The 12257-nt window shown below is 42.9% G+C and overlaps 5 non-coding genes across 5 annotated transcripts; all 5 read right to left on the reverse strand.

Moving 5' to 3' along the window:
• Window positions 1-1423: 1423 nt before the first annotated feature.
• On the reverse strand, window positions 1424-1614 carry LOC141150069 (U2 spliceosomal RNA). The gene has a single exon (XR_012246339.1). It is a non-coding gene; the product is annotated as a U2 spliceosomal RNA (small nuclear RNA).
• A 1115-nt stretch (window positions 1615-2729) lies between these two features.
• On the reverse strand, window positions 2730-2920 carry LOC141274775 (U2 spliceosomal RNA). The gene has a single exon (XR_012323041.1). It is a non-coding gene; the product is annotated as a U2 spliceosomal RNA (small nuclear RNA).
• A 1115-nt stretch (window positions 2921-4035) lies between these two features.
• On the reverse strand, window positions 4036-4226 carry LOC141274776 (U2 spliceosomal RNA). The gene has a single exon (XR_012323042.1). It is a non-coding gene; the product is annotated as a U2 spliceosomal RNA (small nuclear RNA).
• A 1115-nt stretch (window positions 4227-5341) lies between these two features.
• LOC141274777 (U2 spliceosomal RNA) lies at window positions 5342-5532 on the reverse strand. The gene has a single exon (XR_012323043.1). It is a non-coding gene; the product is annotated as a U2 spliceosomal RNA (small nuclear RNA).
• A 1115-nt stretch (window positions 5533-6647) lies between these two features.
• Window positions 6648-6844, reverse strand: LOC141150449 (U2 spliceosomal RNA). The gene has a single exon (XR_012246649.1). It is a non-coding gene; the product is annotated as a U2 spliceosomal RNA (small nuclear RNA).
• Window positions 6845-12257: the final 5413 nt, after the last annotated feature.

Here is a 12257-nt window from a genome sequence, read left to right on the forward strand (position 1 = left end):
TCCTCGATCCTGCTCCAACTTCAATCCTCACGGTGTTCCGCATCCGGGCATCACCCGATGAATATGTGAGCGTTGCCGGCATCCTTCACTCAGGAACGTACCGACTCTTCTCTCTGAAAGGCGCAAGCCTTCATGGGATCCCTTCCCGTTGCTCCCGGACTAATCCTTCCTCCCAATAGCAGCAGGGGGGTTAAGTCCCTCCGAAAAGGAACGATCCCCCCAGGCCGAGAGAAAGGGTACCAAGAGCACCTCACAGGCAAGACCACACAGGTAAACCTGATAGATCGTGCCAAAAGGCCGAGAAGCGATAACCAGAATTGGTTTCAAACTACGGAGCCACCCAAGGATCCTGAAAAGTCCATTTGTGGAGATGAGCTCCTGGACTCCCGTTAAGAAGACATGTTGTCAACCTCTAGATCCCTTACATGCCTGCACTTTTCGGCTTTGTGCTGCTGCAATCCACGCGTTTTAGATCTGCATAACTCCACCTCTTTAAACACAGCACCTTCACCCCCTGCTGTTCCCACCCGCCTCAACACCGTTGGAAGGGAGGAGAACCAATTAAGGCGGGGGGTGGGGTGGAACGAGCAGCTGTCTACCCTTAGCAGGAGGGCTCCTGATTACATACCTCTCCTGCTGCTGCTGCTGCTGGCTGTCCAGCAGCAGACTGAAGGTGGCTGCTGCTGTGCACAGGTATATAAAGGCTCAGAGCCTATTATGACACGCGCAGCCAGCGTTCCATTGCCACATTCCATCTACTGCAGGCAGGATACCTGGCTGGCTGAATGTCGCTGAGAAGCTCACAGAGACCGCCATAAGCAACAGTTTAACAGAATGCCACAGACTAATCAACCAAACTTTTTGGGTTGGGTTCTCTTTTATAGTCTGCAGGCATTAAATGAAAGAAGTCAGTGTTCCAGCAGAAGGAGACAACGTTTCAGAAAAGGCATTGTAGCAAACCAAAAAAGAAATTTTAAGCGCAGCAGAGTAACCAGCGCACATACCTGTTAGCTCAGGTGAGTTTAAAAGGCTGCTGTTGATAACAAGGGCATTTGCTAAATAGATGGTGTGTGTGCAACAATATACTGAAGGTCAATTATATTGTGCAGCTTATCTCACCACCTGTAGTTATTTAGGTGAAAGCTCCAAAATGCTTGCCTAATATGTCTGTTTATCCAAAAGGAAGTAAAAAGGGAGAGCTAGAAAGATAGCATTGCATCACATTACATGGCAATGCAATGCACAGTTGCTGAAGTTGAACCAAAATGAGCTTGTAATCTGGCTTCTGCAACTTTGAACATGAAAAATCCAATGAGGAGAAGAAAAGCAAAGCCAAAGAGTCCATCCCAAAATCTGACAAACAAGCAAAATGAACAAAAAACATTGAATTCAATTCTTTCTGATTTTAGAAACTGCATTAAAGAAGGGGTGCACCGGTCCTGGAGATACTGCAATACCAGGTCAATGCGTGGAGTGGACAGAGCAAGCTCTTTTTCCATCTCCCTGTTCTAAAAATCCATTTAATATATGGTCCCCAGATAGGGGACGTATCAGATATTAAACTGATAAGAACAGATACTACACTTGATCTTAGTCAAAAGGCCGAGAAGCGATAACCAGAATTGGTTTCAAACTACGGAGCCACCCAAGGATCCTGAAAAGTCCATTTGTGGAGATGAGCTCCTGGACTCCCGTTAAGAAGACATGTTGTCAACCTCTAGATCCCTTACATGCCTGCACTTTTCGGCTTGCTGCTGCTGCAATCCACGCGTTTTAGATCTGCATAACTCCACCTCTTTAAACACAGCACCTTCACCCCCTGCTGTTCCCACCCGCCTCAACACCGTTGGAAGGGAGGAGAACCAATTAAGGCGGGGGGTGGGGTGGAACGAGCAGCTGTCTACCCTTAGCAGGAGGGCTCCTGATTACATACCTCTCCTGCTGCTGCTGCTGCTGGCTGTCCAGCAGCAGACTGAAGGTGGCTGCTGCTGTGCACAGGTATATAAAGGCTCAGAGCCTATTATGACACGCGCAGCCAGCGTTCCATTGCCACATTCCATCTACTGCAGGCAGGATACCTGGCTGGCTGAATGTCGCTGAGAAGCTCACAGAGACCGCCATAAGCAACAGTTTAACAGAATGCCACAGACTAATCAACCAAACTTTTTGGGTTGGGTTCTCTTTTATAGTCTGCAGGCATTAAATGAAAGAAGTCAGTGTTCCAGCAGAAGGAGACAACGTTTCAGAAAAGGCATTGTAGCAAACCAAAAAAGAAATTTTAAGCGCAGCAGAGTAACCAGCGCACATACCTGTTAGCTCAGGTGAGTTTAAAAGGCTGCTGTTGATAACAAGGGCATTTGCTAAATAGATGGTGTGTGTGCAACAATATACTGAAAGGTCAATTATATTGTGCAGCTTATCTCACCACCTGTAGTTATTTAGGTGAAAGCTCCAAAATGCTTGCCTAATATGTCTGTTTATCCAAAAGGAAGTAAAAAGGGAGAGCTAGAAAGATAGCATTGCATCACATTACATGGCAATGCAATGCACAGTTGCTGAAGTTGAACCAAAATGAGCTTGTAATCTGGCTTCTGCAACTTTGAACATGAAAAATCCAATGAGGAGAAGAAAAGCAAAGCCAAAGAGTCCATCCCAAAATCCGACAAACAAGCAAAATGAACAAAAAACATTGAATTCAATTCTTTCTGATTTTAGAAACTGCATTAAAGAAGGGGTGCACCGGTCCTGGAGATACTGCAATACCAGGTCAATGCGTGGAGTGGACAGAGCAAGCTCTTTTTCCATCTCCCTGTTCTAAAAATCCATTTAATATATGGTCCCCAGATAGGGGACGTATCAGATATTAAACTGATAAGAACAGATACTACACTTGATCTTAGCCAAAAGGCCGAGAAGCGATAACCAGAATTGGTTTCAAACTACGGAGCCACCCAAGGATCCTGAAAAGTCCATTTGTGGAGATGAGCTCCTGGACTCCCGTTAAGAAGACATGTTGTCAACCTCTAGATCCCTTACATGCCTGCACTTTTCGGCTTGCTGCTGCTGCAATCCACGCGTTTTAGATCTGCATAACTCCACCTCTTTAAACACAGCACCTTCACCCCCTGCTGTTCCCACCCGCCTCAACACCGTTGGAAGGGAGGAGAACCAATTAAGGCGGGGGGTGGGGTGGAACGAGCAGCTGTCTACCCTTAGCAGGAGGGCTCCTGATTACATACCTCTCCTGCTGCTGCTGCTGCTGGCTGTCCAGCAGCAGACTGAAGGTGGCTGCTGCTGTGCACAGGTATATAAAGGCTCAGAGCCTATTATGACACGCGCAGCCAGCGTTCCATTGCCACATTCCATCTACTGCAGGCAGGATACCTGGCTGGCTGAATGTCGCTGAGAAGCTCACAGAGACCGCCATAAGCAACAGTTTAACAGAATGCCACAGACTAATCAACCAAACTTTTTGGGTTGGGTTCTCTTTTATAGTCTGCAGGCATTAAATGAAAGAAGTCAGTGTTCCAGCAGAAGGAGACAACGTTTCAGAAAAGGCATTGTAGCAAACCAAAAAAGAAATTTTAAGCGCAGCAGAGTAACCAGCGCACATACCTGTTAGCTCAGGTGAGTTTAAAAGGCTGCTGTTGATAACAAGGGCATTTGCTAAATAGATGGTGTGTGTGCAACAATATACTGAAAGGTCAATTATATTGTGCAGCTTATCTCACCACCTGTAGTTATTTAGGTGAAAGCTCCAAAATGCTTGCCTAATATGTGTGTTTATCCAAAGGGAAGTAAAAAGGGAGAGCTAGAAAGATAGCATTGCATCACATTACATGGCAATGCAATGCACAGTTGCTGAAGTTGAACCAAAATGAGCTTGTAATCTGGCTTCTGCAACTTTGAACATGAAAAATCCAATGAGGAGAAGAAAAGCAAAGCCAAAGAGTCCATCCCAAAATCCGACAAACAAGCAAAATGAACAAAAAACATTGAATTCAATTCTTTCTGATTTTAGAAACTGCATTAAAGAAGGGGTGCACCGGTCCTGGAGATACTGCAATACCAGGTCAATGCGTGGAGTGGACAGAGCAAGCTCTTTTTCCATCTCCCTGTTCTAAAAATCCATTTAATATATGGTCCCCAGATAGGGGACGTATCAGATATTAAACTGATAAGAACAGATACTACACTTGATCTTAGCCAAAAGGCCGAGAAGCGATAACCAGAATTGGTTTCAAACTACGGAGCCACCCAAGGATCCTGAAAAGTCCATTTGTGGAGATGAGCTCCTGGACTCCCGTTAAGAAGACATGTTGTCAACCTCTAGATCCCTTACATGCCTGCACTTTTCGGCTTGCTGCTGCTGCAATCCACGCGTTTTAGATCTGCATAACTCCACCTCTTTAAACACAGCACCTTCACCCCCTGCTGTTCCCACCCGCCTCAACACCGTTGGAAGGGAGGAGAACCAATTAAGGCGGGGGGTGGGGTGGAACGAGCAGCTGTCTACCCTTAGCAGGAGGGCTCCTGATTACATACCTCTCCTGCTGCTGCTGCTGCTGGCTGTCCAGCAGCAGACTGAAGGTGGCTGCTGCTGTGCACAGGTATATAAAGGCTCAGAGCCTATTATGACACGCGCAGCCAGCGTTCCATTGCCACATTCCATCTACTGCAGGCAGGATACCTGGCTGGCTGAATGTCGCTGAGAAGCTCACAGAGACCGCCATAAGCAACAGTTTAACAGAATGCCACAGACTAATCAACCAAACTTTTTGGGTTGGGTTCTCTTTTATAGTCTGCAGGCATTAAATGAAAGAAGTCAGTGTTCCAGCAGAAGGAGACAACGTTTCAGAAAAGGCATTGTAGCAAACCAAAAAAGAAATTTTAAGCGCAGCAGAGTAACCAGCGCACATACCTGTTAGCTCAGGTGAGTTTAAAAGGCTGCTGTTGATAACAAGGGCATTTGCTAAATAGATGGTGTGTGTGCAACAATATACTGAAAGGTCAATTATATTGTGCAGCTTATCTCACCACCTGTAGTTATTTAGGTGAAAGCTCCAAAATGCTTGCCTAATATGTGTGTTTATCCAAAGGGAAGTAAAAAGGGAGAGCTAGAAAGATAGCATTGCATCACATTACATGGCAATGCAATGCACAGTTGCTGAAGTTGAACCAAAATGAGCTTGTAATCTGGCTTCTGCAACTTTGAACATAAAAAATCCAATGAGGAGAAGAAAAGCAAAGCCAAAGAGTCCATCCCAAAATCCGACAAACAAGCAAAATGAACAAAAAACATTGAATTCAATTCTTTCTGATTTTAGAAACTGCATTAAAGAAGGGGTGCACCGGTCCTGGAGATACTGCAATACCAGGTCAATGCGTGGAGTGGACAGAGCAAGCTCTTTTTCCATCTCCCTGTTCTAAAAATCCATTTAATATATGGTCCCCAGATAGGGGACGTATCAGATATTAAACTGATAAGAACAGATACTACACTTGATCTTAGCCAAAAGGCCGAGAAGCGATAACCAGAATTGGTTTCAAACTACGGAGCCACCCAAGGATCCTGAAAAGTCCATTTGTGGAGATGAGCTCCTGGACTCCCGTTAAGAAGACATGTTGTCAACCTCTAGATCCCTTACATGCCTGCACTTTTCGGCTTGCTGCTGCTGCAATCCACGCGTTTTAGATCTGCATAACTCCACCTCTTTAAACACAGCACCTTCACCCCCTGCTGTTCCCACCCGCCTCAACACCGTTGGAAGGGAGGAGAACCAATTAAGGCGGGGGGTGGGGTGGAACGAGCAGCTGTCTACCCTTAGCAGGAGGGCTCCTGATTACATACCTCTCCTGCTGCTGCTGCTGCTGGCTGTCCAGCAGCAGACTGAAGGTGGCTGCTGCTGTGCACAGGTATATAAAGGCTCAGAGCCTATTATGACACGCGCAGCCAGCGTTCCATTGCCACATTCCATCTACTGCAGGCAGGATACCTGGCTGGCTGAATGTCGCTGAGAAGCTCACAGAGACCGCCATAAGCAACAGTTTAACAGAATGCCACAGACTAATCAACCAAACTTTTTGGGTTGGGTTCTCTTTTATAGTCTGCAGGCATTAAATGAAAGAAGTCAGTGTTCCAGCAGAAGGAGACAACGTTTCAGAAAAGGCATTGTAGCAAACCAAAAAAGAAATTTTAAGCGCAGCAGAGTAACCAGCGCACATACCTGTTAGCTCAGGTGAGTTTAAAAGGCTGCTGTTGATAACAAGGGCATTTGCTAAATAGATGGTGTGTGTGCAACAATATACTGAAAGGTCAATTATATTGTGCAGCTTATCTCACCACCTGTAGTTATTTAGGTGAAAGCTCCAAAATGCTTGCCTAATATGTGTGTTTATCCAAAGGGAAGTAAAAAGGGAGAGCTAGAAAGATAGCATTGCATCACATTACATGGCAATGCAATGCACAGTTGCTGAAGTTGAACCAAAATGAGCTTGTAATCTGGCTTCTGCAACTTTGAACATGAAAAATCCAATGAGGAGAAGAAAAGCAAAGCCAAAGAGTCCATCCCAAAATCCGACAAACAAGCAAAATGAACAAAAAACATTGAATTCAATTCTTTCTGATTTTAGAAACTGCATTAAAGAAGGGGTGCACCGGTCCTGGAGATACTGCAATACCAGGTCAATGCGTGGAGTGGACAGAGCAAGCTCTTTTTCCATCTCCCTGTTCTAAAAATCCATTTAATATATGGTCCCCAGATAGGGGACGTATCAGATATTAAACTGATAAGAACAGATTTTTTTTTAATTTGGCTATCCCCCACATGGGGATAAAAACCGTTTATTTAAAATTTAACAAATTACAGAAATAAAACCATTACATCCACATTACACTTTCGGGACTTCAAAGAAAAATAAAAATTCCATCACAGCAAATTTTACAAGACTTCAAATATTCCATAGGTTAAAAAGCCATTTGCCTGCCAACGTTACATTCTTTTTCCTGTCCAATAAATAGTATATGTACATTTCACTTTTACAAAAGGCTAAAACATCATCTACTGGTAACATTTCATGTTTAAAAACAGCAATATTTCTAGCATTCCAGAGCGCTATCTTGGCACAATTCACTATCTTCCACGCCATTATTTTTTGGTCCATTGTTGGGCATTCCAGAAGACCATATAACACTGATGCAAAATTAAAGTCCTTGAGGTCCACCATTTTCTCCAGCAGGGGGATTAGTCTTCTCCAGAACTCTTTAGCAAAAGCACAAGTCCATAAAAGATGCTTCACTGTCTCTTCTTCTTGACAACCTTCTCTTGGGCAGATGGCAGACCTCACAAAACCTCTTCTGTACTGGAATGCCCGGCAAGGAAGACAGTGGTGTGCGCAGCTCCAAGACATGTCTTTCTGTACATTAAAAAGATAAGGGGCGTTAATCGTTTTCCATATGTGTACAGTTTTGTCATCATCATAACGTTCAATATCACACAACGTCACATCAGTACTAATTTGTTTGAGTAGTGTCTTGCTGTTACATAGATCCCCTGTCTGTTTCTTATTCAAATTAAAATCAAGAATAATTTTCTTTAAAATCTCATAATGTGCAGGTAGGTTAAAAGCATAAGGAGAGGATAAAACCGTTTCAAACCAACCAAACCTTCTCATGAGAAAACCAGTGTTAAAACGCATAAAATAGGAAAGGTAATTATCTTTAAAAAGGGTTTTAAAACAGAAACAGAAAAAATGTATTAAAAGAAACTTATCTAAAACAGGGAAATCTTTCCCACCTTTAACCTTTGGCTTTGTCACAATTTCTCTTTTGAGTTTCTCCATTTTTGAGCCCCAAAAAAAGGTAAAACATACTTTTGTAATTCGTTTCAACAAATTTGTAGGAGGGGGGAACACCAAACTAAGATATAACAGGATAGGTAATATCACCATTTTTACAATCAGAACTTTACCTTCCATTGACAGCTTTCTCATATTCCACATGCAGATTTTCTGATTAATTTTCTGTGCTGCCGCATCCCAGCTATTAAAACCATTATTAGATTCATTAAAAGAAACACCTAAAATAGTAATGGAATCTGTAACTGCAATTGGTACATCATGTAAACTCATTCCCCCGACATTTAAAATATTACATTTAGTAAGATTAATTTTAAAACCGGAAACTGTACAAAAAGACTGAATTTGGCTTATCGTTTTTTGTATTGAAGGTACATCACATCCAAACACGGCTACATCATCCATATAGCTTACAACTTTAACTTGTAGACCGTTCCCTCCGGGTAAGGGTACTCCACATATTTGCTTATCCTGGCGTATTGTACATAAAAGGGGTTCTATAGCACATATAAAAAGCAGGGGGGACAAAGGGCAACCCTGCTTCACCCCTGATTTTAAAACTACCTCTTTTGTTTTAAAACCATTAACTAAAATCTTACTCGTACAATCATTATAAAAAGCTTTAAGAGACAATAAAAACCCACCCGGAATGCCCATTTTTTCTAAAACTTTAAAAAGATAAAAATGAGACACGCGGTCAAAAGCTTTCTCAAAATCCACCGCTAGGATTGACATCTTTGTCTTTCTGGTTTTTACATCTTCAATACAATCTTTCACCAGGTTTAAATTGTCCCAGATACTACGCCCAGGTACCCCGCATACCTGATTTGCATGAATTACTTTATGTATCACCTTTTTCAACCGATTTGCACAGATCTTAGCCATAATTTTGTAATCACTATTTAAAAGAGTTATCGGCCTCCAGTTTTTAAGATCCGTTTTGTCACCTTTTTTGTATAGTAGTGATACTTCACCTTTCTTCCATGAGTTGAGTAAAACCTTATTATTAAAAACTTCGGAAAACAAATTAAACAAATCATCTTTTAAAATATCATAAAAACTTATATAAAACTCTATGGGGATACCATCAGGGCCGGGCACTTTACCATTTTTAAAACTCTTCATGGTTTCTAAAATCTCTTCCTCAACTAGAGGTTGGGATAAAAAACTTTGGGCATCAGCATCTAGGGTGGACTTGATCTCCCCCAGGAAAGTGTGTATTAAATCATGGTCTACAGTTTTTACATTAAAAAGATCATTAAAATAGACATTTACCTTATCCAATATAACGTTGATATTATTATCTCCATCTATGTTATCAATTATTGTTTTTGTCTGTTTGTTTTTCTTAAAAAAATACCTGGAACAAGTCTCATCCTCTTCTACGTGTTTTACCTTTGAACGAAAAATCAGTTCTTTTCCTTTTTGTTCCAACCACTTTGAAATTTCTCCTTTAAGACTCAATATATCATTACCTACATCCAGACCATTGTCTTTGAATTTGTACAATGTCTGTAACCTGATATTAAGAAAATTATAGATCTCAAACTTTTCTTTAGCTTTTTGTATGCTTTTCTTAATAAAGAAATCTTTAATGCTTATTTTCATTCTATCCCACCAGGAGCTAAAAGAAATATTGGGGTTTTTCCTTTTTCTACACTTTACATAAAACTCAATAAAATCCGATAAAATTTGTGGATCTTTTAAAAGGGACACATTCAATTTCCAAGATTTCTTACCACATTTCTTCTTTCCATTAATCCTCACTCTAAAAGATAAAACCTTGTGATCTGAGAGAATATTAGTTAAAACTTCACATTTCACTGGCAGTATTTTTTCTGAACCTAAAACAAAATCTATCCTGGAGCTACATGTAGAATTGCTCCAGGTGAAACCAGCGTCTATAGGGCTATCCTTGTTACATTCTTTATACACATCAGTTAATTTACAATCATTTATAATATTGCTTAACATTCCAGACGTTTTGTCATAATTTCTACTCACGGAACCGGAGCGTCGGCTTTCGCCTTTTAAAATACAATTAAAATCACCTGCCAGGATAAAAGGTTCAGAAATGTTAATAAATAAAGGTAAAATTTCCAGCATATCAGCCCTTTCATTTTTATCAGGTGACCCATAAAAATTTAAAAACTGCCATCTTGTCCCATCAATAAAAGCCTTAACTAAAAGAATACGACCCGGTAAAATATCTTGGATAAAATCAATAGACACATTTCCCTTAAAAAGTATAGCTACCCCGGCTGATCCAGTTGCATTTGATCCAGACCAGACCGATGGACCATGTTTCCACTCTTCCTTATATTTTTTGTAAGAAATCTTATGAGGGATATGACATTCTTGTAAAAAGAAAACAGAAGCTGTAAAACAGGTTAAAAAATGTAAAACAGTAGCTCTTCTGGTCTTGGATCCTATGCCTCTCACATTGAGGGAAACACCACTAATGTCAGCCATCATAACAAATGGTTAGGAAGAAACAAAAACTGGACTTTACCTATCCGATGGACGGATCAGACCACTTGGACTTTCACCAACGCCCTCTTCTGAATCCACCGTTATCAAAGAGTCTTCATCATCGGAGAAGGAACATTCACTTAAATTAAGACCCGACGCTACTGGGGTGTAGCTCGGAAGGATATTGAGAGAAAGGTTCCACTGGGTCTCCATAGGCTGACCATTTAGGTCCTCGTCAGGTGGGTCTCCGAGAGGCTCCGCACTCCCCTGCTGACCCGCAGAGGGTCGTAACACAGGGGCAGGCTGCGCACATGGCGGAGCCTCAGAGTCCCCGGAGGCAGCCAGGTTCGGGGCCCCACCTGGGGCAGCAGAGCCCCGGGACCTCGGGATTCCAGAGTCTACACCCCCGTGAGAGGATGTATCCATCTCCTCCCTATTAGCCACCTCCACGGAACCATTCTTTTTCTTATTATGAGACCTCACCAAATGCCACGTACCGCCCTCGCTCTCGTGAGACCCAGTGGGAATTTTGGGCTCGGTGTCAGCCTTTTGGCGCTCTTTTTTGGCCTTACCGACCGCCCCTTTATGATCTTTCTCAGCCTTCCTTTTAGCCTCCTTATGGTCTTTCAGCCAGCTCCTGGGCTCCTGTGAGTTACCTGTCATTGACTCGGAGGGATTGTTACTAGTCGAAGCGCCCTTATCACCTCCCGAGGCTCCAGGTTGCTGTTCCTCCTCCTGAGGGGTGGTCTGATTGGCCCGTCCATTCCCGGATGTCTTGGACTTCTCCTTTTGTTTTTGTTCATCCTCTCTGAACCTGTGAGGGCAAGAAAAATAGAAATGACCAGGTGTCCGACAAAAAGAGCATTTTTTTTCATTTGGGCACTCCTTTGTGTCATGTTCAGTACTGGCACAATTTCTACAAGTGGCACCACAACTATCCTTAGAGTGCCCATAGAGACCACAATACCTACAGAAAAGTGGCATTCCTGAGAAAAAAAAATCCCCATTAGTTTGCCCTATTTTAAATCGAGCTGGAGGAAGTCTCACACCTCCAGGGAATTTTGGGTCTCTTTCACATTTTACTAAAAACTTCCATTTTGAGGTTCAGATGTTAAACTCATTCAACACTTTCCCAATCAATTTCACACTTTTAAAATAAACCGACAAAAAGGAAATAACCTCTGGTGCCGTTATGAAGGGTGAGAAGATTTTCACAACCACCATCTTTACCTCATCCAGGACGTGCTCGATAATCTGAATCCCTTTTAGACCAGGGCTATTTTCTACCGACTTAACTCTGGACAAAACATCTTTGAAAATACCTTCGCCAGTAAAGGTTACATCATAGTCTCCACGTCGAGGATAATCCTGGATAGAAAGGATTTCGTTGGTTCTGACGTGGAGCAGTTTCTCAAGCACGTCCTGGACTACATATCCCAGATTCCGCATATCGGAACCACCAGCCGTAAAGCGGACCCTTATGGTGTTCTTGAGCCTCGCATATAGAGGCACGAGGTTGGGGTCAACCTCCATGGTATGGCGCAACAAAATGCAAATTGCAACCGCCTGCAATCTGCGCCTTCAGAGCTTTGTGATAAAGCACCTGAAGGCTGGGGGATCGCTGCCCGTTACCCTAGGACTAATCCCTCTCCCTAATAGCAGCAGGCAGGTGAAGCCCACCGAAGTGGACGATCCTGCCAGGCCAAGGAGAGGGGTACCTGAGTGCCCTTCAACTGAAACCTCCTGCTGTGAAGCACTTGGTCTCAGCCAAAAGGCCGAGAAGCGATAACCAGAATTGGTTTCAAACTACGGAGCCACCCAAGGATCCTGAAAAGTCCATTTGTGGAGATGAGCTCCTGGACTCCCGTTAAGAAGACATGTTGTCAACCTCTAGATCCCTTACATGCCTGCACTTTTCGGCTTGCTGC

The sequence above is a fragment of the Phyllobates terribilis genome, unplaced genomic scaffold (assembly GCF_046119375.1).
Source record: "Phyllobates terribilis strain yellow unplaced genomic scaffold, ASM4611937v1 Scaffold_5__5_contigs__length_657084704, whole genome shotgun sequence".
In the NCBI taxonomy this organism is placed as follows: domain Eukaryota; kingdom Metazoa; phylum Chordata; class Amphibia; order Anura; family Dendrobatidae; genus Phyllobates; species Phyllobates terribilis.